Source organism: Vicugna pacos, chromosome 25 (genome assembly GCF_048564905.1).
Source record: "Vicugna pacos chromosome 25, VicPac4, whole genome shotgun sequence".
Classification (NCBI taxonomy): domain Eukaryota; kingdom Metazoa; phylum Chordata; class Mammalia; order Artiodactyla; family Camelidae; genus Vicugna; species Vicugna pacos.
The window spans coordinates 37,816,546-37,843,196 of record NC_133011.1 but is presented as its reverse complement, the minus strand read 5'-3'; the positions used below and the strand labels follow the sequence as shown (position 1 = coordinate 37,843,196).

Genomic DNA, 26,651 nt, shown 5'->3' with positions numbered 1-26,651 from the left:
GTGGTGTGCTGTTGTATCTGTTCTGTCTTGTTGTTGGCAGGAAGCAGATGGCATCCTCAGCAGAGCCAGGGGGTTTAGAAAGGCCCATACAGAGGGGTGGGCGGGGCTAAGGGACACCAACAGTGGGGGTAACGCCCTGCAGGGCTCGCCTGCTGCTGGGAGCCTTCCGAGCCCGGCCCCAGGGACACAGGGAGGAACAGTGACCAGAACCACTCAAGAGAGGGTCTGCGGGAGACAGGGTGGTCTTCCATGGAGGGGCCTGGTCCACTGATGGTGACCTGTCAGGTTGGGAGCTCAGGAGCCCAAAGCCCCCGCTTCTGCTGCTCGGCCCCTGGGCGCAGTGCACCTGCGCGTGGTCCTGGCCTTCCTGCTGCCTGGCGCGGCTCCCTGTTTGGTGGGAGCCGACGGCTGTGGGTTAAGGTAACTTGGGGTCTTGGCAGTGTAGCTGGGAAGCCCAGGCTGGGCAGGCGCCAGGGCCCAGGATCCAGGCGTGACCTTGCTCAGCGTGTGTTCGAGCCCCGCGGGTGACGGCCGCGTTCTCATTTTCCAGGGCTGCAGGTGGGTTTCGTTTTCGTCAGGGCAGCCCTGGAGCTACCTGGGGAGCCGCAGTGCGCGTGCGCCGGGTGTGCAGGGGGAGCTTGGATGAGGCCTTGGCTGGATCAGGGTCTGAGCTGTGGCCCCAGCACCTGGCAGACAGCTCCGGAGCCGGGCGAGGTGGTCTGAGGGAGACAGGCGATTGATTCCTGAACCCCTCATGTGAACTCTGTGTGCGGATCAGATTAAGGTATTATGTGGAGGGCGGCTCGTGTTTGGTTATGAAACATGAGACCAGTGTTTTGCTGACCTGTTTTCTCTCACTCAGTCTTTCCCCCGCTGGGTTTGTCCTGGGTTACTTTTCAAAATGAATGCACTAATGCAATACACAGAAGGTTCAAAACAAGCCCATTGTCACCCCAGCAAGCCGAGTAAGTCACGTTCATCTGGGACTCCGCTGCAGACGCCAGGGCTTGGCTGGCTGGCTCCACTTCCTCTGACAGAGTGGCAGGCCTTTACTCGTAGCGGTGTGTGCTTGAGTCCTTTCCTTTAGGGTCAGTTCTAGAAACTGTGGTTTGATCTTTGCTGTCTGATGTCACCAGGTGTGTGTGTTTGAGGTCCAGAAAATTCTCAGCTCTGTAATGCTCTGGGCTGGCCCTTGGAGTTTTTCCTAAATTTAGAATCCATCTTGCTGCTTTTCTTTGTTCCTATCTGCCTTTTTTGTTTGTTTGAACCTAAATTGCTCAACAAAATTCTACAGGAAATTACAAAAGGAAGGACTGACTTTGAAAAATTATGAAAAGGTGATGTAACAGCCGTGTCACAGCAAGACTCCCTTTGGCCACTTGTGTGACTGTGTGCACTTCCCTCCGCCCGTTTCCCCGAGTGGTTCTCCACCTTCTGGGGGGCGTGTATTCCTTTGGAAATGTGGTGAAGACTCTGGACCTCTTTCTCACAAAAATGCAGAGACACCACTTTGTGTGTCCTCTAGGAAGTATTCGTGGGTCTCCTAACACCTCTGGGGACAGTCCTCGGGTCCCTGTCTGAGGAGCCCTGTCTGGAGCCAGGCTGCAACCCCGCAGGGTGGACCGCCTGGTCTGTCTCTGGAATCCTGCGTAAGCCTGTCATCCAGCAGCTCTGGAAGGGGCTGGGCTGGGCTGGAGGGCGGTGACCCGTGGTGCTTCCTGGCTGTTGTGACCGTGGTGGGGCATCTGTCTCAGGGCTGGAGAGTCTAGAAGCCGAGGGCAGAGTGCCGGCTAGGGTGGCAGTGGGATGCTGTCGTGACGGTGACTTTGGGATGCTCCAGTTTACTTTGTGGAGAATGTGGGGTAGTTAAAATTAGCAGTGAGAGCCTCGGAGTGTCAAGGTTGTCGAAAAGAATTGAGCAGTGTCACACTGAGGTCAGACTCGGGGTGGCAGGTAGAGTTCCTGGCCCTAGCCGAGCAGAGGTGGAAGGGTCAGGCTTGCAGCTGCAGCTCAAGGCACCTTGGTGTCAGTGCCAAGAAGTGCTGAGGAGGGGCCGCTGGATTAGGCCGCTGTCTGCGCTGCGCCTCTGTGTAGTTAACCCCAGAGCCAGATGTGTACCGCGGCCTGTAGATGCCCTGGCTTTAAAATATACAGTCGGCCCTTCACATCTGCAGGTTCTGCATCTGGGATACAGAGAGCCGACTATATAATGCAGTTTTATAGAATAAGGACCGGAGTGCCCGTGGGGAGTGCCGGAACCAGTCCCTCACAGATACCGAGAGACCAGTGTATTCATTTATATATGGCATAGTGTTGTAGTGTGATGGAGTCTGTCATATGTATGTGTGTTATGTTATAGTAAGTCATATATAATGTCTACTTGACTACAAAGTGTGACATACCACATGTGATACTCGCAGTTACACACATGCAAGGCGGCTAACGCAGTCTTGTACCATGATGCGTATTTCACTTACTGAATGTTCTTTGGGGGGATGTCGTGTCTAGCTGTCCGTTCCTCACCAGCTCACTTCCACTGATGACGTGAGGGACAGCGTGTCTTGCAGGGCTGTGGTGGAGGGCCTGAAGCTGCAGTGCCAGGCGTCCCCTGGGCCGGCTGGGCAGAAGGGTGCTTGGCTGACTCCTGACTCAGGAGTGGGAGGTCGGCAGAGGGCCTGCTTTGCCCCGAGTCTGTTTCCCTGGGCGAGCAGGAGGGCCAAGGACTTCCTCCAGGTCCCTCTGCAGAGGCAGCGGCCCCTGGGGCCCCACGGGTCTGGTTGGGGGCCACTGAGTTCCTCTCTGGACAGGATGTGAGATCCTTTCCTGCCCCGCTCCTCTAAGCCGAGAAGAACCCAGCGTCCCACCCACTCACAGAATGGTGTCGCCGTGCTCTTCAGGTGCAGAGAGCCCTCCAGCTGTGGTGCTTCTCAGCGTCTGTCACCCCGTCTGCAGCCCTAGCAATTAGTCCGACCTGAGTAGGAAGCCACGGGTCCAGTCACATCCCTGGGATTGCAAGTGTCACTCTAGTGGTTGTCTGTTGTGTGTGAAGGGTGAAGTAAAGGTTGTGGTACCTGAGAATTTTGATGAGACCTGGTTTTAATTTCTTCCTTGAAAGGAACAAGCACAGCCATCTCTTGCTCCCACCCCCACCCCCCCGCAGCCGCCTGGGGCTCTGCTCCTTCACAGGCCACATTTCCACAGCGGGCGTGCACCTGCTGCCCGTCTGCCTCGTGAGCAAGAGTTCTAGATGCTTGTGTCCAGCTGCCTGCCTGACCTCTTTGGACAAGGAGGATGCAGGCTCCTGCCTCTCCCCGGTCTCTCGCCAGCGCAGGGAGGCAGCACCGCGGGCCCAGCACTTCTAATCCTGCATCTTCCGAGCAAGTGGCCTAGGGCCTCAGTTTTCTCATCTGTAAATTGGGGCTAAAACTAGTATTCACCGTAGTGGACTGTTACAAGGTGTGAGTGAGTTAATATATGCACAGCAGCTAGAATAGTCATTGGCTCACAGGAAGTACTTTCAGAGTTTCGGCTACAATTACACACCCACATGGAGCAGCTAAAGATTCAGTACTACACAGAGATGCTGCAGTTCCCGAGAGGGAGTGGTGAGCTCCAGTGGGGGAAATCGGACCTCCCCGATGGGGGCAGTGCATCCTGTGTTGGATGCTGGAGTGCGTGCCTTCGTGGTGGGGTAGAGCCAGCACCTCAACCTGCAAGCGTTTCGGGCTGGGCCGGGCTGGGGCAGAGGGAGGCAGCTCTGGGCGAGGCTGGCAGGGGTGCTGACCGCTGGGCCAGGGCAGCACGTTTGGCTGCCTGTCTGGCAAGGGCCGTGGAATCTGGGAGGGTTGTGAACAGAAGGAGATGCCACGAGAGCAGGTGGTTCTGGTGGCCGTCCTCACTGCCTGTGGGTTCCTTGTGTGTGGGGGCTGGGTCCCTGGTGCTGGGGTTGGGAGACTGGCTTAGAGTTGGGGCAAGGTAGTGGCTGGCCTGCTTAGAAGCAGAGGCTGAGGTCCAGTTGGGAGGGTTAGAATTCTGGAAGCAGCCTGGAAGGGGCCCCGGCGGGACCCAGAGTGGATGGGAGCAATGTGAGAGCGGGGGGCCCCCCAGCTCGTCCCCACGTGGGGCTCCCTCAGGGACTGTGCCCTGGAAGGCCTAGGGCCAGTGGTCCACTGGTGCCTGCAGGTGCTGGGGCTGCTTAGGGTCCCCCTGGCTGCCTGCCTGAGCCCCCAGCCCAGTGGCCTTCGGCCCATCGAGGAGCCTACTGCACTGGCTGCAGCCCTGGAGGAGGTGGTGTGGTGAGAGGTGGTACAGTGACCCTTTTATGGCCTGAATTTTTTTCTTGATAGACTTACCAGATGCCCCAAAGAAATAACCTCTTTAACCGAATACATAATTTTTCTATTTGTAGTCAACTGTGTTTAATTGGTGGTTCAGCCAGCTGGGCCATCGTGACCGTGGAAATGCTCCCCAGGAGGAAACGGGAACTGCGGGCGTGCTGTGAAGGGTTAACAGGGGGGCCAGGCAGGTGGAGGGGCTCAGAGGGCGTTGGGGGAGGGAAGCCCGGGAGGGTGGTCCCTGGGGCGGGGATTGGGTGCTAAAGCTGCTCTCCTTCCCCTGCCAGATGCGGCTCCCTCATGACTATGCCATTACGCAGCCAGGTGATCTCACCTGTCAGGCCGTCAGGGCCGCTGAGTCATGATGCTGTAAATTATATCCGCAAGGGAAGGTTTGTAGCTGCGGTTATGTCTTCTCCCTGTTAAAATTAGTCTTGAAGGGAGAGTGAGGTGTGCTGAGTTTATAATGTGTCTATTACAGGCTTCCTGCCGCCCTGCAGGCCTGTCTCCTGTGATGAGGGTGCCCTTGGTGCGTGGTCTTAAATGGTCGGATCGGAGCTTGGGGAAGTGGGAGAGGAGGGCCAGTGCTCACACCCTGCCTTGTGCTCCCGGCCTGGAGAGGTCAACAGCTTCCTTAGGGTCAGCGGCCTCGGGTCCTGGTCTGCCGTGCCTTTGACATTCATAGTGCCCTCAGAGAGACTGAAGGCAGAGCCCCTCGGCAGATGGTGAAGGACACCCCACCCCCTGCAGCAGACGGGATGGTTGCATTACTTTGGCTGCCTTCACGCGGGTGTAGGTGGTTTGGGAGGGTTGGATTCTTCTGTTTTGTTGGGGGAAGGTGTGCCTGAGACAGAAGACGGCGGTGTTGTGGGGAGGTCTGTGGGTAAGAGGGCCGCGGGACGGTCTCCTGGCAGACTGCGGAGATGGAAGATGGGAGACGGACTGCTCCCTGGGGTCAGGGGTCGTGGTCAGGCTTCTGGGGACAGTGCAGACGATGCAGGTTACTGTGTCCCTTGTACCTCGATGGGCTTTGGGCGTAACTCTGCTTACACTCACCTTCTTCTGGAAAGGATTTAAGATGGTTTAGGTAGGGGATGTATTTAAAGGCGCAGTGAGGTAAGTGCTTACTGCGCCCTCCTTGGCCTGTTTCCAGTGCGTGCACGTGGAGACCACCACTGCGCAGGCGCTGTGGTTCCTCCTCGCCTCGTCCTGATCCCGTCTTTCTAGCACGGAATTGGAAGCAAGAGGGCCCATGAGCTCAGGCCCCCGCCTCCCCCGGGGGAGATGTTGGAGACCCAGTGCAGGGGCTCCCAAAGGGCTGCAGCCAGGCCTGCCTCCCCTGTGCCTTTGAGGCAGCTCCTGCCCAGGAGAAGCCCAGGAGGGTGGGCCCGATTGGGGCCCCCTAGTGGGTATTAGCTCACCTAAGCCAGCATGTTGTCACCCCCGAGCCGTGTACATAGTGTCAGGGGGGAGCCCCCAGGGACTCCATGGGCCCAGAGCCCGCCGCCCATCGCCCTCCTTCCACGTGCCCCCCTGCCCTGCCCCTTCATGCTGCTGGCCTTGGGTGTGTCCTGCGAAGCAGTGTCTTGTGGACACTCAGCTGGTAGACTGATGTCAGAGGGCAAAAAGCACCCTCACTGGTCCTAGAAGCATCGCGGATGCTTCATCTGGAGTTGTTGCTAAAACTCGTGCTCTCTCATCTTCAGGGATTGTCTGGGGAAACACTAAAATCTTGTGTTTGCGTACCTCCAGGGCGTGCAGAGCCTCCCCATTGGGAGTAGGCCTCAGGAAGTGTGTGCAAACCCGTGCACTTTCCTTCTCCTTGCTCCGCGCCTTCAGGCCTTTGTGCCAGCCTCTGTCGTGGGCCTCCACAGGGCGTCTGGGCTTCACCTCCCCTTCTCACCTCATTGGTCTTGTTTCTGGGGAGGTGTCTCCCTGAGCGGGGCGTGCACCTCCTCAGGAGACGTCTTCCATGAAGGCGGGAGCAGGTGTGCGCTGAGAGGGTGCAGACCTCCCAGGAGTCTTGAAGACCCGTCTGTTTGAGGCAGGCTGCTTGGGTGGGATTTACACACTGGGAGTGTGTCCAGTCTTCTGAAGTGGGTCCTTCTGCAGAAAAGCGCCTGTCTTCCCAAAGTGGGGATTCAGCGATGCTTTAGAGGAGGTTGAGCAGACGTGGGGAACTGTCTACATTGCAGCCCAGGCAAGGTCCTGCCAGGGCAGGAGGCGTTGGCTCAGAGCTTGGAGCAGTAAGCAGAGGCCTTTGAGGTGCTGGGACCCAGGAAAGCCTGTTGAGATGCTGGGTGTTGGTCTTTATCCCAGCGGCTGAAGTTGCAGAAAACAACAGGGCGAGGACCCGTGGTGCAGGCGGGACCGACTTCTCCTTCTGGACGTGGTGTTAGGGGGAGAAAGCCCATGTGGAGCCAGGCGACCCCGAGCCCCCTTCTCAGCCCCGGGTCTGGTTCTGCTCAGGCCTTTCCCGTCACCATTCTCCGGAGTCAGCCTTGCTGGGGGCTGGGGTGGGGTGGACGCTCAGGACAGGCGCAGCTAAGTGGGCACTTAGTTTCTTCGACGCTTGGCCACGTGGGGACAGGGAAGAGTCCCTAGGCCGGGGGGTGGCCAGGACCCAGGAGGACCCGCCAGAGGGAGCGAGAACCTGCCTGCCCCGCAGCCTCTTTACGAGACGTGGGTGAATATGGGCAACTTGCTATTGGATTAGGTTTTTCTCTCCCAGGGGAGGAACCAAATAAACAGAATAGAGCTACTTTGGGCCACTGGCCAAACGAGAAATATTTTGGATCTAGCACCCTTTCTCTCTGGGTCACCATTTACTGTAGAAGGTTTTGACTCGTATTCCATTTCAGAATGGGAAGAACGGCTTATTTTTCAGAGTGGCAAATAAGGAAAAGAATGAAAGTATCTTGGAGTCTCTGTTTCCAGAGGCTCCCCTGGGAGGAACATTTTTATAGACACTAGACGTCCTCGCCAGCCCTGGCCAACTTTCCATCCCGAGATGGCGGGGCTGGGCCCTGGAGGCCCGGGCCCCTCCACCCGCTTCCAAGCACCTGCCCCTCTCATCCTGCGGCTGGCCGGCTGGCCGGCCTCAGGGTGCTCACTCCATGCCACCCAGCTTCCCCCGTGCCTGCGAGCTCCCTTCTGGGACTCTTCTTTGTAGACCACAGACCTCAGCGTCTTCATTGTTGAGCTGTGGAAGGTCACTGTGGTCACTGAATCTCAGGGCAAAGCAAAGGCAGAAGCCAGTGAAAAGAAATGTGACTGTAGCCGTTATTAAGGCAGGTCCGTGCTATGACGGTCACACGGAGACATCCCCTGTCTCACTTCCTTAACTTTGTTAACTGGGATGTGTCCAAAGCAGCACATTTGTGAGGTCCTCCCTTGCTTAGACACACATGTGCTGGGCTTGGGCTGTGGGACTGTGGTGCTGAAACACCCTGTGAAGTTCTGGGAGCCGTGCCCTCGTGCCGCCTTCGGGGTTGGTAATCGCTCTGCCGTTGGGTCTAGACTGGAGTCCTAGCCTGAGTCTGCATTGCCACCTGTCTTCTGTGCCTTTAAGCTGTGTGCTTGGATGACCGGAGCCCCTTTGCTGTCCTCTCTGTCTGGTGGGCTCCTGGGATCGCCCTGAAAGTGTAGGCAGAGTTGGGAGCTGATGCTGATGCCTGGAATTTCTGGAGAAGTTGAGACATTCTAGGCTACAGTGTCAAGAACTTCCTCGCTTGTCCTCCATTCTGCCTGCCTCTCCCGTCCGTCCCAGGGCTCTGGACTAGAGGCCCCAGGGAGGCCTGTAACCTCGTGGCTGGGAGGGAAGCTGCCTGTGCCGTTAGACTTCTGCCGACTTGGAGGCGGGCTGCTGCTGGCTCCCCATGGAGAGGGGTGCTATGTGCGCCCCCACCCCAGCCTTCCTCAGCACGGAGGCTCTTGGTGTACTTGGGGGTCCTAGGCTCAGACCTCCCCCCCGAAAGGCTCTGCATACAACTCAGATTGTAGGGGTCGTTTGGTGGTGAGGGTGTGGGCTTGGAGTAGAAGAGGCTTTCGGTGTCAGATGTGGCAAGCCGCACAATAAGGTGCTAGAGTGGCTCACCAGTGCTTTCCTGTCCCTGCAGCCCAGCCAGAAGTCCCTGCTGGCCACCAGGCCCCAGGCTCTCACGGAGGCTGGCTGAGGATCTGCCCTGTCTCACTGTGCTGGGTGTGAGGCCCTGCTGAGATGTGCCACCTCTCCGTCTGGCCTTATACAGCCTGTCCCACTGCTAGGCACCCGATGAGACGTGGCCTTGGAGTTGTAGGAGGGAAGGGGACCAGTGCAGGCCCCTTGACCTGCGGCCCCTTGTTCAGGCACTCAGGAGACAGATAAGATTCCAGTGACATTGTTCCAAATCTTAAAGGCATAGCTGCCTCCGCGGGGAAGGTGGTTCACTTCCTAGAGGTCGTCTGTTGCGTGCAGCCTGGGCCTTGGGCGGTGAAGACTGAGGTGGTCTCCTTTGGAGGGAGGCAGAGGAGCAGCAGAGGGACGGTGTTGGGGGTGGGCTGATTGGAGACAGACTGTCCCCAGTGGCCCTCGGGTCCTGGCCTGCATCTGCTGGGGACAAAGTAGCAAGGGGCCTCTAGAACCAGCGGGGGAGAGGAGGAGCTGGCTGGGGAAGCTGCCGCCAGTGGGGGCAGGGCTCTGCGTGGAGGCCGGGCGGCCTGAGCAGCTAAAGGGATTGTCAGCGGTCTCGGTGGCGGTGTGGAGCACATGTGTGGGTTCTTCTCGTCAAGACAGGCAAACATGCAGCACAGACTGCTTGTGAGTCTGTTCTGTTCATGCACACTCAGGACAGACAGCCAGTGTTCAGAACTTTGAGGAAGTCCTGCAAGGGGCACCTGGGAGGCCCGGAGGAGCCGGTGTCAGGGCAGCTCTGCTCCACGTCAGTGCCGTTGCCGGCGCCCCGGCCTCCCCACCCCATTCCTCTTCGGGGGGGTGGGGCTGCCCCCCCCCCCGGCCTGTGGCCTGGAGCCTGGTCCTTGTGAATGCTTGCCTGTTCCCACAGGAGTTCCATGTCCATGTTCACACTTGCTCCAGGCTCCTGGAAGCCCCACGACCCACCTGGGTCAGTTTAAGTTCCAGCCCCTCCCTGTCCTCCACCTTAGGTCTGCCTGGGGACTACTGATCAGCAGGTCTGCCCTTCCGGGCTTGTCTGCTGGGCTGTACTGGCCCGTCCACTCGTGGGTGTCTCTGAAGGGGCAGGGTGGGCCCCATGGTCACCATCACTGGAAAGTCCAAGCGCACAGCACTATTCATGGAATGAGTGAACCGTCCTGCTCCTGCTGAAAACCTCCAGCTCTGTCCCCTGCGTGGCTCCTGGTGGGTGGGCAGCCTGGACACGTGCTACTTTGGGGTCTAGGCCAGGGTCCTTCCTTTCAGGACACCTAGGAGTCGGGGTGGGAGGGTCAGAGGGAAACCCTCCCCGAGATGTCGCATTGCCCACACGCCCCTCGGGCCGCTGGACAGGCCCCTGCCCTCCGCGCTTCCGCTCACCAGCGCTCCCGTGCACCTAGCTGACACCCTAGTCCTTGCTGGTCATCCTAGTGGTGGGCCAGGTGCTGGGCAGAAGTTGGAGGTGAGGTTGTGGGTCAGGGACCCTGCGCCTTCGTTACAGAGAGAGCAGGCTGCACTGCGTTCAGATAACTGAGTAGAACACTTAAGCTCAATTTTTGTTCTTCTAATGAAAATTTATCTTTTTTAGTGACCACTCTGGGTAAAAATCCTCATAAAACTGATGATACCGTCATTACTAGACTACTCCTTTATTCTTCTGGGCCATTCAAAAGTGAGGCCACGTTCAGTAACTTAAATTCTGTTTGACGGTTCCCCATTGTTTCGGTGGGCTGTCTCCTTGGGACCAAGCACCTGAACACTGCGCGCTCTGTGCTGGAGCTGAACAGGGCGTTCGATTCACGGGGAGTTTGCAGCACTGTCTTACCCGAACGTGACCAGAGGCTGCCCGTTCTGCTCCCGAGCTCAGGACCTCCTGAGCCTGTTGCACACAGTCATCCGCGCCATTCCGTCCCCAGGACCACCGTGTGTGGGTGTTGCCTCGTCTCCAGGGGGGAAGCAGAGGGCCGAGTGTCCGAGTCCCAGCTGTTAACAGAGATGCGCTCGTGGTTCAGGCTTGGCGCCCGCTGTTTCCCACCATCGGGCTGGGAAGCCCAGCCTGTTTCCAGGACGGTGCAGGTTCACTGGCAGAGTGCTGACACCCTTCAGCTTGCATGCTTTGTCTCAGAAGGAATGTGGGGAGGAGGAGGGAGCCTGGCCTCTGAAGACGGAGGATGCAGGGTCAAGGCCTGCAGGACCCCAGCTGAGCCTTCTTTCTCCTGCCACGCCCCGGCTGCCCGCTTGTCCTGGAGCCTTTCTGGCCCCCTTGGCGCTGTGCCGTGCCTGTGGTTGTGAGTTTGCGTCCAGTTCCTGCTGAGTTGCAGGCTCATGCATTAAACTTGAAAAGATCCCCCAGGTGAAGTCAGGGTGAGTAGCGTCTGGAGCCGGTCATGGGAGCGCCCTGCACACCCCGCCAGCCCGCCCTCCCCTCGCCGTCTGCCTTTGGTCACCCAGGCTGCTGAAGTTAAACCACATTTAATCAGATTTCAGCTGTAACGCTCCTCGTTTGCGTTCATCCCAGCAGTCATCTTAAAATCTCTCCTTTTAATTAACTCCACTTTCCAGTGCTTTCTGTTTGCCAGGCCGTTGTACTTGCTGAGTGCTGGTGCCCTGCCCCGCTGCGGGGCGGCCCGGGACGGGTAGGCAGGGGCCGTGGGAGACCAGGCCCGGAGGCTCGCTGCCTTCCCGCTGCTGCTGTTCCTTCTTTTTTTCTTCTTCATAAAACTGCTTCTTGGGCAGCTTTCACTTCTCCTGTAGGCAAGTCCCGAGCTAATATTTATCCTGCGAAGTATCTTAAAAATGCTGGAGGGCGGTTACTTGCCTAGAGAGCTTTATCAGTCTTTGAAAGAGAGTCATTGTTACGTTGATAAACTGAGGCAGTGCTTACAATAGCCAGATTGTGTCTGAACTTGCAACCTTTAATGCAAGTTAGTTTTTGTTAACAGATGGAATCGTGTTGGCTGCTCTCGTGAAGAGGTCTTTATCCATGCGTGTTTTGTTTGTTACTGGCCGGCGTCTGGCATGTGCTTCGAGAGGGGAGACTTGGCACCCCGAGCGGATTTGTAATACATTCAGGTGTTACTCATTCCGTGATTGGCAGGCTTTTCAGGAATCCGGACTGCTGCGCTTGGAGCCCTGGCTTTTTATGAATTGTCCCTTTGGAAGTAGAGATGCTTCCTTCCAGGGGAAAAACTGGCCTCACCACGCAGTCTTCAAAGACTTAACAGCGTGTCAGAAAGGAAGAGCGATACAAATAACAACCTGCGGTAGACGGTATCACTTATGTGCGGTCGGGAGGTTTCAGGTCTAAAGGAAAATACACTGATGGGGAACTCAGTCCTTAAAAAAGTTTTCCAATAGAGACCTTTCTTGAGGATGTTACTGTTCAGTAAAAGGAGCCGCTTCCTGGGGCCTCTCCAGAATCGATTTCCTCTGTGTGGCAGCCCCCTGACTCTTGACTGGGTGGATAAGAGGTAGCCCTGGAACAAGTGTTGGGGGGTGGGAGGTGGGGGTGAGGACAGTGCCTGTCGAGGCTGGGAGGAGATCCCCGCAGCTTGTGCACCAGGACAGACTTGTGGACTCGGCACGGCTGATGGGGGGGGCAGTGAAAACTGGAGCGGGAGGTCCAGAAAGTGAGTTAAAGTTCACCAGGGGCTGGGCTCCCCCATGAGGGTGTGGGGCTGGGCCCCACGGGGGGCAGAGCAGGGGGGGGCTGGAGGTGGGGGAGTGTGCGGAGGTGCCCATCAGACCAGCCAGGTGGCCCTGCCTGAGTGCGCGCACCCAGCAAGGTCCAGCCCCCCCCCCCCGCCAAGCTGGTGGAGTTGCGTCTGTGCCCGATGAGACCTCAGTCAGGACTAGCTCTTCCTCCTGGGCCAGTTGACTCTGCCCTGCTGACTCACTGCTCCTCCTTTGTCTCTGTCTGTCTCTGTCTCTCCATGTCTCTGTCCCTCTCTCCTGACTCGCCCCCTGAGCTGCACGTGGCCTGAGCGGGGCCGGAGGCAGTGTCTTCCTGCCATCCCCACACGGCCACACAGGTGTTCATCCCTGTCTATGCCCCAGTGTCCTCATGGGTCTCAAAATCTGTGTTTAAAAGATGGGTGGTTGGCTGAATTGCTGGGGGGCTGAACTGAGTTCCTCCAGAGGGGAAAGCTCACTTTCTTGCCTAACGTAACTTTCCCAGGTCATTTTCCAGATAGATCTCGCATATTACGTTTATTACTCTTTATCATGGTAGAATATACCTAACATAAAACTTACCATTTCAGCCATTTATAAGGGTGCATTTCAGTGGCATTAAGTGCACATTCACAGTGTTGTGCAGCCACCATCCATCTCCAGAGCTTTTCTGTCTTCCCCAGTGGAAGCTCTGTACCCGTTACAAATATTTTCAATGCACCTGAAAATTCATCGTAGTTAGTAAGCTCCTGTGGTCATGCTGTGTGTTCACAAACTTAGTGCCTGTTGCTGAGCGGTGGAAAGCACTCCTCTCTGATGTTGGGACTGTCGGAATGTCAGCCACGGGCCGGGCTGACCCGAGGGCGACGCAGAGGGGTGTGTGACTGATTTTTGGATGGGAAGTGTAGAGTTTAAAAGCAGTGACTTACTATATTCAGTATCTTGTAGTAACCTGTAATGAAAAAGAATACGAGAATGAACATATGTATGACTGAAACATGCTGTCCACCAGAAAGCGACACATGGTAAACCGACTATGTTTCAGTAAATGAAATAAATACATAATTAAGTAAAGGCAATGAGTTTTAAGTGAGTTGTCGTTTGCTTCCAGTAGAGGTGAGGTCTGATGTGTTCTGCTCCCATCCATCTTGGCACACGTGGTGTCTGTGATACACGTCCAGGTCATTCTGTCACTTTGAGTTTTCATTAGTTAAACGTACTGTGTGTATCTGAGGGCTCCATTGTGCCCGAGCAGCTTGATTTTAGTTACTTCCCCAGTTTTAAAGACTCCTGTGCTCCACGCTCCTGAACTGTGGCCGGGCTTTGTGGCGAGACGCTGCTCTTTGGTGGAGGTCGGTGGTCATCACTCTGTGTTCATGATCTTACCTGGGGCCCGATCGTCTCTGCGTCCTAGGCACCATTTCACTCGCATCAGCATGAGGCGTCCAGGCGCGGAGCTGGCTGGAGCTGGCTGGTCTCCCAGAACGGTGAAAGGAAAGAGCTGTAGCCACGTTTGTTAGGCCCTGTGTGGACCCGCACTGCGTGATATGGGTGTCATCCTGCAGAAGGCGGCCTAGGTACTTCTGACACTTGTGTCAGGCGTGGTGGAACCGTCTAGCCCTTACACCTGCACTCACCTGGATGGCAGGTGCCTGGGAATTCTGGCCTCCTGTCCGGCGCAGACCCTGTTTCACAGGGTTGTGTCTTTGGCTGTGTTCTCAGCGCTGGCTGGAGGCTGCATTTCCGCTGGCCCACACACGGGAATCTGGTTGTGGAGGGCGGTGCTTTAGGCCGGGGGGACATCAGCACCCACAGATTAATGAATGGGAAAGGTGCCCCTAGGTGTTTGCAGCTGAGAAACCCAAATGAGGCCTTTGGCCTGGGAAGTCGGGCACCATCTTGGCTGCGGGCGGAGGAAGCTGCTGTACATCCCCCGAACAAGAAGCAGAGTTTCTCAGTCCCAGGAGGACCTGCTTCAGACCTTGGTGCGGGGCCTTTCTGTTTTGTCCTGCAGAGAAGAGGAAAGAGTTGACTCCTCTTTCTCCTTGGTGGACGTGCTTGTCGAGGCTGGTGGTGAGTACCCCTGGGTTCAGTGCATTGTGGGAGAATCTGTGATACACAAAGCAAACGGAGGTCCAGCTAGGAGAAGGCTAGAAAAGCAGACTGAAATCTGAGCTCCAGGAGGAGCCGTAAGTGCTGCTGAATGAAACACCCTGTGATCGTGATTAGAAACCGGAGTAACCGCTGAGTCCAGTCCACGCTGGGACACTGGAGGGAGGAGTAGCCTCCAGGTACCAGAACGTTGGGGAAGGATCTGCTGCGTTCCTGGGTAGGTAACTGAGCAGGTCTGGAGCCACTTTAATGCTGACGTCAGATGGGGGAATGCTTCTGAGACGGTTCTTGGTGATCGAGTCTGCACAGCTCCAAGTAGACCTGCCGGGGTGCTGGTTCTGAGTTGGGGGCTTTTCCAGGTAGGAGGAGGATTAGTCGTTCAGGTACCGAATTGGGTTTCTTCACAGAATGTTGGGAGACCTCCAGGTTAAGGGCTACTCTGAAGAGGGGGGAGGACAGATTCCGTGAGCTTCTAGTCTGATTTATGCCATTGAGAAAACTCCCTCTTGCCCCTCTGCCCACCAGGCAGGAGTTGTCCTGGGTGCTCCAGTGGGTGCCCTGAGCTGAGGTGGAGTGGACACAGGAAGTGGCTGCCTTGCCCCTCGTCCGTCCCCCACCTGCAGCCTGGCTGCGGACGGGGCTCCCGGCGGGGACTGTCCTGGACCACGGCTTCCTCCTGTAGATGATGTACAGGGGCCGTGAGGCAGTAGGGGGCTGACAAGGGTGTGGAGTTCACAAGTCTGTAGTGTGGCTCTGAGTACATTCTTGGCAGCTCAAATGGGCCACACTGTCCTGTAATGGCGCAGCCCTGACTCATCCATCTCTGCAGGTCAGTGAGCCTCAGCCTGGCTCAGGTGTGCAATCGGGGAGGGATGCAGAATGCTGGGTTATGGTCCTAGAGCGTAAAGAGGAATTCAACCCCAGGCTAATGCCGTGTATAAGTTCTCTTCATTCACGAAAATGTTAGGTTTATTTTAAAAACCAGTTTTGATTTTAACATTCCGTAAGTATATTTCATACTTCTCTGTAAAAACAGTGACATTTTGTGTTTACCTGACACATGGACCATAATTCAAATAATTCCATATTGTCAGACAGTTAATTTGTTTCCAGATCTTACTTTTGTAGCATTGCGTCCTTTCTTCCCTTAGGATAAACTGGGACTCTGGGAGCTGCTTTGACTTGGCATTACATATGCTGCAAGTACCGCCAGAAGACTACATCTCGGCAGTCTTTAGTGGTAGCCCTTAATTATGCCCCTGTCTTTGAGGTCAGTTCTTGATTATATGTGTGTAATGCGAGGAATCTTTATTTTCATTTGTTAATACCATTTGGTTTTTACAAGTGTCCTCAGGCAGCTGGCGACCTGCCTCCGTCTCCCTGTCCGGGACACAGAGGTTGAGTCCTCCGCTGCCTGGCCCTGCACCTTAGCTGAAGTAATTAATTAGACGTTCAGAGAAATACCAGCCTGTCCCAGAACTGCGGGCAGCGGCTGCTCACTTGGCGTTTTAGGTGATCCCGCAGCTCAGTTTTCCTGGGCTAGCCGGGATTCTAGGAGCTGCACCGGCCAGAGGCTTGTTGCTGTTTCCATGGCAGCCAAAGCTTCATTCTGACCCGAGCAGCTTAATCTAGCAAATCGGTGCGAGGAGCCTTTACAAGAAGGGGAGGGGAAAGACAAACCTCACAGCTTTTTAATTAAAAATATACAAGCTGCTGCTCACCTGATCGTGCAGTGGAAGGAAAACCATGTGAAGGGCGGAGGTGAGGAGTCACGTGAGCAGGCCTCTGTGTTTTAGCAGAAGGCAGACGTTGCAGAGGGTTTACTCTGGGGGGCGGTTTGTCCCTGTTTCCGAGTAGTTTCCTCCTGAGCGAGTTTCTGAGTGTTGGATGCTGGATCTTACCCTCGTTCACACGTAGGTAAGTTTGCTTCAGCAGAGGGCGAAGATGGGACCTGTTTAAGAGGGTGCTTGACCTTAGTCCTAGTCCTTGCCCCGCAGTTTTAGGAGGTGGAACGGGAAGCACATTGGCGGGGGCCATGTTACAGATGTTTGCTGTCCTGTAAGCTGTCCCTAGAGGTTGTTGGTTCGGCTTCCATGACCCTCTCTACTTACTACAACCGTGTCGTGCTTTCAGCTGGTCTAGAGCGTCGGCTGCCCTGGGGAACGAGGGCAGGGGTGGCCCGGAGTCCCGCCGGGGCGTGATGCCGCGTGCTCTCCGTGCGGGGTGGAGCGCACACCCCGCCTCGGAGCCGACCGGGGCTCCCCTGGTGGCCCTCTCATGGAGGGGACCTGAGCCTTCCCCGGCCCGTTCCGGAGTGGGGGCAGGAAGGGGGCTCCCTGGGGCTCACCGTGAATTCCATTCCGCTCACTCCTACTCCCTGCCACCGGCCCGCTGGGCGTTTTTCCGGGGAGTCACGGTCCTCGCATGTCTGGGCAGGCCTGCCACCACGAGGAACCTGCAGTCATGCCCTGTCCCCGATGGTCCTACAAAATTCTTGTTGGGAGCCTGTGACTCTTTTGGCAGTTCTGATGTTTGCTTCGTGGATGGGAAGTAGCTTCTGGAGTTGGGTGTGCTGGCAGAGGAAACCCTGGGCCCGGGAGTGGAGGGAGTCCGTCCTCCCAGCAGACCCGTCAGCCTCCTGCACTAGGCCAGTTGCTTCCCGGCTGGAAGGTCCTTGTCCTCAGAGCTGCTCGGGGCCCTTCCAGGAGAGCTCTGTCTCCGACACGCTGTCCCCTGTGGCTGCACAGCTGGCTCGGGGGGGGGGGTGCGCGGGCACGCAGCCTGCCTTGGCTAAGCTCTTCGCCTCCGGTTTAGCGATGACGTTCCCTGTCCTCTAGGTCCACTGGGCCCCCGGGGCCCCTTGTGCTCTCTGCCGCCCCTGAGGTCACAGGTCTTGCACTGGGTGGGGAGACAAGCACACGTGGCCGATTCCAGCCACAGTGGAGGTCTGGCCAGGGCGGTGGGAGGCAGAGGTGGTGCTCCTCCTGTTCCGGGGGACCAGGAAGTCCCTGGGCCAGCGGGAGACCTTTTGGGGTCTACGATTTACTGCTGCAAAAGCAGACACCCCAAAAGCCTCCCAGCTGGTCTGGGATGAGTCCACTAGACTGAGTTGGCATCACACGGGGCACCAGGACCCCTGACAGGCAGGTGGGGGCTGGTTTGGAGGGTGCTGCATGTCCACCCTGACCGCCATTTTCTGCTTCAAGGACCTGGGTCACACCTGAGAGCAGCTGGACTTGTGCCCTGTCTCATTAAAGTTTAGTAATTCCTGCAAAATTCTGTGTGGACATGACGTTGTGAGCTGCGGGGTGTGGTGACTTTAAAAATAGTTTTCAAGTAGAGTGTGTTTTGAAAGTTCACTTCATTTGCAGTATGCCAGTTTAAAGGCATTAAAAAAGTGAGCCCGCTGCTCATTGGCACTCACGCGCTGGCCTCTGCTTCCTGTTCAGAAGAGGAATGGCTCTTCTTTGGTCTCTGTGATTATCCTGCTCTTCTCTCTGAAAGGGAGGGATTTCTAAAAAGTTGGTTTTTCTTTTTAATGGAGTAATTGCGGTTAGCCTGGTCCTCTGCCTCCCGAGCTCGAGAATTCATTATTTTAAAGCCATCTGGGGGCCTGTGCTGGCCAGAGGCTGGACTTCCTGCGTGATCCGAGCCCCTCCTGCCCTTGGCTGTGCGGTCAGTGAGTGGACAGAGCCAGGTGGGCTGCTGTGAGTCGAGGGGCTGTGGGCCTCCGGCAGTGCCATGGTGGGGGACGGTAGAGACGCTGGTGTTGGGTGCCCCCTCGGATCTGGTGGCTCCTGAAGGAAAAGTGGGGGCTGGGACACCTCTGAGGTGCCACGCCCTCAGGTCCTCTGTCCTGTACACACGCAAGGGGCTGCTCTGAGAGCTTACGGTGGGTGTAGAGGAGCCCTGTAGTGAGCATGATGACCCGGCCTCCTGCAGGAGTGGGCAGCCTGGCCCAGGCCAGGTGCCCTCTGGTCAGGGAGACCCTGGGCACTGTCTGGGAGAGGGACCAGGGAGCAGGGCTGGGCTGTGTGGTCAACAGAAGGGCAGTCGGGATAAGGAGCAACAGAAGGGCTTTTGGGAGAAGGAGCGGGAGGCCCCGGAGGGCTGCTGCTGCCCATTGCTGGGGTACTGATCCACTGAGAAATACTTGAACCAGACGGACTGGTAACAGTGTAGCAGTATTTTCATCCCCTCGCCCCCTGGGGCCCCTTTCCAGAGTTCTTTGATTCAGTCTCTTAATACTGAGGATATGAGAGAGAGAAAGACACACACACACACACACACACACACACACACCTTTTGGTCTGTGAAGTGTCCTTGACGAGGTCTCGTGACACAAAATGCTCTAAGGCTGGCTTATGAAGAGTGAAGTCCCAGTTCAGCTTTGGATCATTTCTGCCTAGCGGGGCCTCACGCTGTCCAGCTGGGACCCCTGAGAGTGACCGGTGTGGCTGGCAGTGGAACCGGAGCACCAGGGCGTCAGACCTGCGCCAGCGGCTCACGCTCGGTTGGGCGTGGGAGCGGGTTTCCCTGCAGACTGTGGGCCCGTCCGCAGAGCTCCGGGTCCGTGGACCAGGTGGAGCCCAGGGATCTACATTTTTAAGTGCGTTGCCTCGGCCTTCCTGGTTCATGCGGTTTCAGTGTCTCCCTCCGTCCCATGATGGAGCCGTGACGGAGCGCTCCCAAAGCCCAAGTCCAGGAGTCGCTAGTGTTCCGTCTTCGGGGCCCTGCTTCCTGGTTCGTGGATGCCTCTGGGGTCTCATAAGCACTGATCCCATAGACCCCTGCCCCATGACCTCATGCATCACCTTGGGGGCTAGGAATTCAGCATGTGAATCCGGGGGACACAGACACTTGAACCAGAACACGCACTGATCCACAGGGATGCTGAGCTGTGTGGTCTGGGGATACCACAGCGTCACTTGTCTGGTTTAAATGTATGGTGTTAATTTTGTAATTCTTCAGCTCACATATCCTAGACCAGAGGCACATTGAGCACAGGAGACAGCCTGGGCTTCTGCAGGTGATGCACATGACACCTTGAGGCGGGTCAGTTCCCTCCTGGATAACTTCAGGTGCGAAAAGGGGTCACCAAGTTGTGGCAGCCAGTGTGACCACCTCTTAATGCCCTTCTTTTCAGATGTTTTTGATTATGTCTTCTATTTTTTTAATGTGAGAACAAAACATTTTTGAAAAATAAACTTTATTTTTTAGAACAGTTTAAGGGCTGCAGCAAAACTGAGCATCAGGTACCGAGTGCCTGCATTACCCCCGTCCTCAGACGTGCGTAGCCTCCCCGGTTATCAGCATCCCCCCGCAGTGTGGTCATTTGTAAGCGGGCGAGCCTGCGTGGCCACGTCCTGATCCCGAGAGACCAGAGACTATGCTGGGATTTGCTCTTGGTGGTGCACGTCCTTGGGCTTGGGCACATGTGTAATGCATGGCTTCACCACTGGAGTGTCATACAGAGCAGTGCCCCTGCCCTGAAACTCTGTGCTCTGCCTGCTCGTCCCCACCCCCATCCCACACGCACCACTGGCGGTAGGTGATTTTTCTACTGTCTACATAGTTGTGCCTTTCCCAGAATGTCACAGAGTTGGAGTCGTACAGTGGGCAGCCTTCTCACACTGGCCTCTCGCTTAGTGCTGTGCATTTAAGGTTCTCCGTGTCTTTTCGTGGCTCAAGAGGTCGCTTCTTTCTAATGCTAGAGAATATTTCACTGATGCACCACAGGTTATCATTCACCTGCTGAAGGACAACTTGGTCGTTTCCAAGTTTTGGCCATCATGAATAAAGCTACCATAAACATCCACGTGCAGGTGTTTGTGTGGACGTAAGTGTTCAGCTCCTTTGGGTAAATGCCAAGGAGCACGACTGCTGGATCGTACGGTAGGAGTGTGTTTAGTTTCGTAAGAAGCCGCCCAACTGTCTTCCAAAGTGGCCGCAGCACCTGCCCTCCTGTTGCTCCACATCCTCGCCAGCCCTGGGTGTTGTCGGTGTGGTGGCTTTTGTCTATTCTAGTAGGTGTGCAGCGGGACCTCGTTGCTTTCATTTGCATCCCCTGATGACCGGTGATGTGGAGCAGCCTTCCAGGTGCTTACTTGCCATCTCTCAGTCTTTGGTGAGGTGTCTTCCCATCTTCAGCCCATTTTTTAAATTGAGTTGTTCCTTTTCTTACTGTTGAGTTTTGTGGGTTTTTGTATATTTTGTGTAACACTCCTCTATGAGCTGCATCTTTTACAAGTACTTTCTCCCATCTGTGCCTTGTCTTTGCCTTCTCTGGACACATTGATTTTATATTGGAAACCAATGGGATTTCTTAAATGCTTTTAAGGAAGTAACTTTACCAGAAAGCTTTTTCCCCCCCTATTCTATCACAGATACTTTGACCTTGTTCAATTCGATTTTATACCTTTTTCACTCTTGGTCCAAAAGCTGATCTTTATAATATGTTGCTGTTTGTCTGGCTTCCCTGGCTTCTGTGTCATCTGTTCTGTGTCATTAGGTTCTCTGCCGTGGTCACTGGGAGTGGGGAGAGGTGTGCTGGTGGCGATGGAGAGGATGTTCTAGTCAGTGTTGGACAAGGTCATCCGCAGGTAATAGTTGACTATGTTTTATGAAAACACTGGTAGTTGTGGTGGCTTTTCGAGGGTAGAAATGTCTGTGTTTAAACGGTGGGTGCATGAAACCGGGCACCGTAAAGCTGCTGCTGCACGTCTCCAGGGCCCCAGCCCTGCGCTCTTGCACGCGCAGGGGTGGGGGTGCCGCGCCCGGAGCCGGCGTGCGTCAGCTGCACTGCAAACGTGCGTTAACCGCCCCAGCCGTCCTCCAGGACGTGTGAGTCACTGAAGTTTGTCGTCATACTACTCTGGAATATTGTGACCATTACGTAGAATCTTAAACTGTCACCAAAGCTTGGGTTGCCTGTCAAAACTTCCTCCGCAGTTAACTTTTTGATAACATTAAGTTTACAGCCAGCTGGTCCACACAGCAAATTGTAGGAAGTCATGTGTTTTGGCATCAGTTACCCTTAAATTAGAAACAGGACAATAGAGGAAGTTGTTGATTGGAACAATTGTAGTTTCCCGTGTCTAAGTGCGTCTGCAGACCACGACCAAACTGCTGTCCCTGGCGCAGGCTCCGTGGGGTGCCCGGAGCGGCCCCAGGGGGAGCGTGTTTTCTGAGCTCTGGAAAACCTGTCTTTGGAGTTTTTCTGGCTTTTTGAAGAGGAGATACTGGGATAGGTCTCAGCGTGAACTCCGCACTTTCCAATAGCCCCGGAGGAGGCCCTTGGGAGCACAGGCCTGCCTGTGCTCTCGGGGAGGAGCCACCTGATCTTTCTTAAATTGCTTCAGTGCGTTGTCAGGCTTCAGCCTGGGCCTCCTGAGTTAGGTGCTTCAGAGGAAAGCATTTTCATGGTTTCCGATATTACACCTAATAGCTCTGGCGTTTGTATAAAATAGCTTCCTTAAAGAAAATGATCTGATTGCTTCGTGGATACTGCATTGTGGGCAAGGAACCTGGCGGGTCCGGCCCTAAAGGGGACGACACACCGGGCTCGCAGGCGGCCCCACCCTCACGCCGCCTTTCCCTCTCTGAGCTGCTCTCCTTCCCTTTCTAAGGGGCCCTCAGATCGGAGTAGGTGGGGGAGGCTGTGGGGAAGCAGCTCAAACTCTTTGCAGGGTCTCTGTGCCCAGGACGGTGCACGTGTGCCACGTGGGCACTTGTTCCACGTCTCAGAGCCAATTTTTAGTTCAGACTGAGGGGAACCCGAGTTTAGTCTCTGACGAGGTGAACACAGTCCTCCCTTGAGCTGAGTTGGGACACCTTTATTATGGTGTAATTCCCGGCAGTAAGCTACATGTGTTTCAGAGGTGCAGCCTGATACGTTTTGGCAGATGTGCGCGCCAGCGAGACCACCACAACCAAGAGGAGCGTGCGTACTTGGGTGACGGTTGGATTTGTTGTTGGTTGTGGTCATTGTCTTCTTTTTGCCCATTCTCAAAGAACGAGGTTATCCAATTAAAATATAAAAAATCGTTAGCCTTAACTGGATGGGAAGGGACACACATGGACTTCGGGTGTTGGAAACGTTCTGTTTCTTGACATAAATGAGTCACGACTGATTGAATGGTACACTTGTCACTGCGTGTAACCCATTGCTGAGGAGATCAGCAAGCACTGCTTCCCTTCGCGTGTGCAGACCGACCCGCTGGCAGGTGCAGGGGAAGGGAAAACCCCATCTGCAGTGGCCGCAGAAAAGGCAGAGTGAGTAGGAAGAAACTTAAGCAGTGTGCAGAGCTGTAGAAGGCGTACTTTGAAATTCTCTAGAAAGGCACTGGGGTGGGCCTGGACAAACGGTGAGACGGCCCTGCTTCTGGGCCAGGGTGACATGGCAGCCTGAGGGTGGCAGTCCTCCCCAAGCTAATTTATAAAATCAATGGAGTCTCAGTAAAAATAGCAACAAAGCCCCACCCCCAAGCCCCCAGGGCTGGTCAAGCTCTTGAAGGACTTATCCTCCTAAAGTGCTTGCAAATAAACATGCAGGAATGAATGGGATCACTCTGGGAAAAGCAGCTGCCCGAGGGGTCGGCCCCCACAGAGATGCGGACCTGCTGAGTGCGTAGTTCTCAGCGAGGGCCCCGGGAAGTGGGCAGACAGGCACACTGGCGGGGAGAGCAGGAAACTGAGATGCGGCTCAGCGCGGGCCTGGCCACTGCGACACGTAAGGGGGAGCGTCTCCAAGGGTTGGGAACGAGCTTGTGAGTAAATCGCACCGAGACAGCCGGCTGGCCCCGGGAAAAGTTGGCAGGGGCTCCGTACCTCGCACACTGCTCCTCACACCACACACACGGTCGGAAATGTCCCCGCTGGCTTTCTGTGGGGGAACCGGTGGTGGGCTCGAACACCCTCCCACCCACGTGCTTGGCCTGTGGAGTCCTCACAGACAGGCCAGCGTTCGCAGGTGCGTTTCCCATGTCCTGTGGACCCAGGAACCCATCCTTCAGCCGTGGCTCTTCAACAGAAGTGCTCACCCTGGGTCTTCCGACACTAACCTCTGGGCTTCTGGCACAGCCAACTTCAGGATGGCTGGTCCCCGGGCTGGGTGGCCGTGGTCCTCTGTGCTCCCGCCCCCTCCCCAGCCCCACCACTTAGGTCTTTAGGTGCCCATGTTCCTTGACAAGGTGATAGGACCCTTATTTCTGAGAGTATAAACTTAACTTTATTTCGAAGTGGTTTCATAGCATCCCCTGCAATGTTATCAAGTCCCCAGGGCTTTGCAGGAAAGGAGTGTTTGGACGCAGTGGTTGCACCCAGTGATGTCCTGCTGTTGAACAGCCGGGCGTTGTCTTCAAGGGGCCAGACTGTGAACCGGGGTGGTCAGGTCTGTGAGGAAGGCCAGTGTTCTCTGGCGCGTCGGTTTCATTAGTCACGTCAGCCTTTTGTAAAACTGCTGTTTGGAAAGCCACCTCCATGTTTTTAAAAAGTGAGGCCTGCTCTAGGAGACGGTGCTCACCGGTGCGGGTGCTCCCAGCCCAGCTAGAGGGTAAATGCTGCTCGGACGGGTGCGCAGAGCTCTGGGACTGTGCTTACCAGCTGCGGCTTTGACGCTGGGCCCACCGAAGATGCTCACCACACGTGCGGTTCCCACCCTTGCGGACGGCAGCAGAGTGGACTGTGTGAAGTCTCTCCACGGCACCGCAGCGTTTGTTGCTTGAGGGAGGGCGGCGGCTGTGGTACTGCCTGGACTCCCCGGGTTACAGGGGAGCCCACCACGCTCTCGCCGTCCCACGAGGCTGGACCTTGTCAGCTGGGCACCCACGTCACCGGGGCAGACAGCCCCCAGCAAGCACTGGTCTGTCATTCTCTCAGTCAGCCCTCTGGGCTCCTGCCTGGCCAGGCACAGGGGGTGACATGAGAGGGACAGAAGCTGGGTGACAGCGTCTCTGGTGGCCCCCGAGTACGGTAGGCCTGGGAGCCCTTCGCGGGGTTGGGGTGGGGCTCTGGGCCTTGAGAAGAGCCTTCAGGGACTCAGAGGGAGTTGAGCTGAAGGTGGGAGACCCGGTGGGCCCAGGTTAAAGGGTGCTGAGCCACGGGCAGGTGGGCTTCGTGCTGAGAGCTCAGGGAAGAGTGGAGAACAGGGCGAGGGGGCGGCAGGCATCCTGCCCTGAAAGCTGATCCCTGCCCTCTGATCCTAGAAACAGGCGTTGTGTTGGGCCTGGACTGTGGATGGGCTCCCCCGATGGAGCACCGGGGGGCCTTGGAGATGCAAGCCCCGCCCCCGGCAAGTGCCCAGCTGCAGAAGGCTGCGCGTGTGGCTGGGGTTGGAGGGGCACCGTGTGTGCGTCTGGAAATGCAGGGTCCCTGGGCCCTGAGACCAGCCCGCAGCGCCCTCAGCATAACGCAGACTGCTGCCTGTCAGGCGGCCGTGAGCAGCGGGAGACGGGCCAGTGGTCGGACCCCGCCCTAGAGGAGCCCGGGGAGCGCAGACCGTCCGCCAGCTGCCCCCCCCCCCGCCCCACTTCTTTCCAGAGGCCGCTGTGGGACCGTTTGTAGAAGTCTGGTGGGAACCCCGGACACAAGGAGGAAGTGGGGTGTGGTGACTCGCATTGTTGAGGGGACACTTGACTGACCAGCTGGCTCTGCCAACGTGCGGCTGTCCTTGGATGTCGGGCCCTCTGCCCCTGAAGTGTTCAGTCCACAGCTCCTCGGCCTTCCATGCAAAATCGAGACCTCTTGCTGAGAAACCCGTAGCCGACTCCGCAGGCCTTTGAGCAGGCGCGCCCGGGCCTGGGGTTGGAGCCCAAGGCCTGAGCAGACCCCGCAGGCCCACTGGCAGTGCTCAGCTGCCTTTTCTTTGAAAACACGTCGGGGGTGCCACTACCTGTGGTGTGGGTGAGTTGACGGGAAGGGGATGGCTTGCACCCCTTCCCTCTTATAAACCTGACCCTAGACACCCTGCCTCCTCAGGGCGTGAGTGGCCTGAGCTCACCTGCGTTTTCCGGTTCTGCAAGCAAAGGCTGATGTAGGAAAACACAGCGGTAGTGACATTGAGGTTGCAGCTTCTGGTCCAGTTGATTGATTCAGAGTGTGATAATCAAGGGTTTCAGCATTTTTAAAGAAACGTTTTCCTGTTTAATAATCATTCTCTGCTGTGGGGGCGTCCTGGCCACTGCAGGGTGCTGAGCCCCAGCCCTGGCTTCTAAAGAACTCCAGGCATCACCCAGGATCCCCAGGGGTACAGGTGTCCCTGGGTAAGAACTACAGCCTTGAAATAATTCAGGTACACTTGCTATGGAGCTTTATTGCCTAATTTATAGCTGTTGCTGAAATGATGCTTTATTTCAGACGGGAGTCTCAAGGTAGAGACACAGTGGGACAAGGGTGTTCCTGCCGAAGGCCCAACTGATCAATAAGAGCTTTAAAGACACGTCCTGATACACTTTCTTCACATAAAAATGACCCGTCTTACTGGTGGGAAAAGGCATTTAAAATTATTGATCTCATTTTGGTCTAAGAGTGGCAGGTTGAACCCAGAGAAAAGTCATGAGACTTTGTCTCGGGGTGGGAATCGCTCGAAAGACAGGCATGGAGTGACAAGGATGGATGTTGGTAACTGTTAACGCTGGATGGTTATTTAAAAAATACTGGTTTGTTTACTTTGTGTATATGAGAAAGTTTCATGCTAATACGTTTGCAGAGAAGATTGTAGGAGAGTGACCGTGGGGAAACGCCGGCTGTTATTGAGATATTGATTATTTGGTAGAAGATGTTGATAAACTTGAGAAATCTCGGGTAGGGGCTGCAGTGAAATTCGGGGGCATCAGAAGCAAGTGTGTCGGTGGGACCACTGGGACCTGGGACCCCCCAGGAGGTTTTGGTTGAAGCATGGAAGCCCCAGCCTGATGGAAGAGTGAGGTGGGGGCTCAGAACCTCGGGGGCAAGCAGCTCAGCTTTGCCAGCAGCCAAGCCAGGGAGCCACCATCACCTCCAGGCTTCCCCAAGGAGGAGACTCAGTGAAGAACACCCTTCCATCTCTGGTACTTTCTAGGGAGGAAAGGAGAAGCTAGTTAAGATCATCCTTGGTTAAATCAATATTACCTAGAAATTTAAAAAAATTTTTACTAAAGTACATTCAGTTACAATGTATTGATTTCTCGTGTACAGCATAGTGATTCCGTTATATATAGATGACTTTTCATATTCTTTCTCATTGTAAGCTATTACAAGGTATTGAATATAGTTCCCTGTGCTATACAGTAGGACCTTGTTGTTTATCTATTTTATATACAGTAGTTGGTATCTGCTAATCTTGAACTGTTCACCCTCCCTCCTTCTCCCTTGGCAATCACAAGTGTTTCCTATGTTTGTGAGTT

The 26,651-nt window shown here is 55.8% G+C and overlaps 1 protein-coding gene across 4 annotated transcripts in view; it reads left to right on the top strand.

Moving 5' to 3' along the window:
* Nucleotides 1-26,651, top strand: part of SLC45A4 (solute carrier family 45 member 4) — a 69,477-nt gene that overhangs the window by 11,996 nt on the left and 30,830 nt on the right. The window contains exon 1 of one of the 4 annotated variants that reach the window (XM_072949809.1): nt 15,925-16,029. The exons of the other annotated variants lie outside the window; for them this stretch is intronic. The gene's annotated coding sequence lies outside the window, so the exon portion shown is untranslated. Of the gene's footprint in view, nt 1-15,924; nt 16,030-26,651 lie in introns of those variants that run through there. 4 annotated transcript variants of the gene reach the window in all.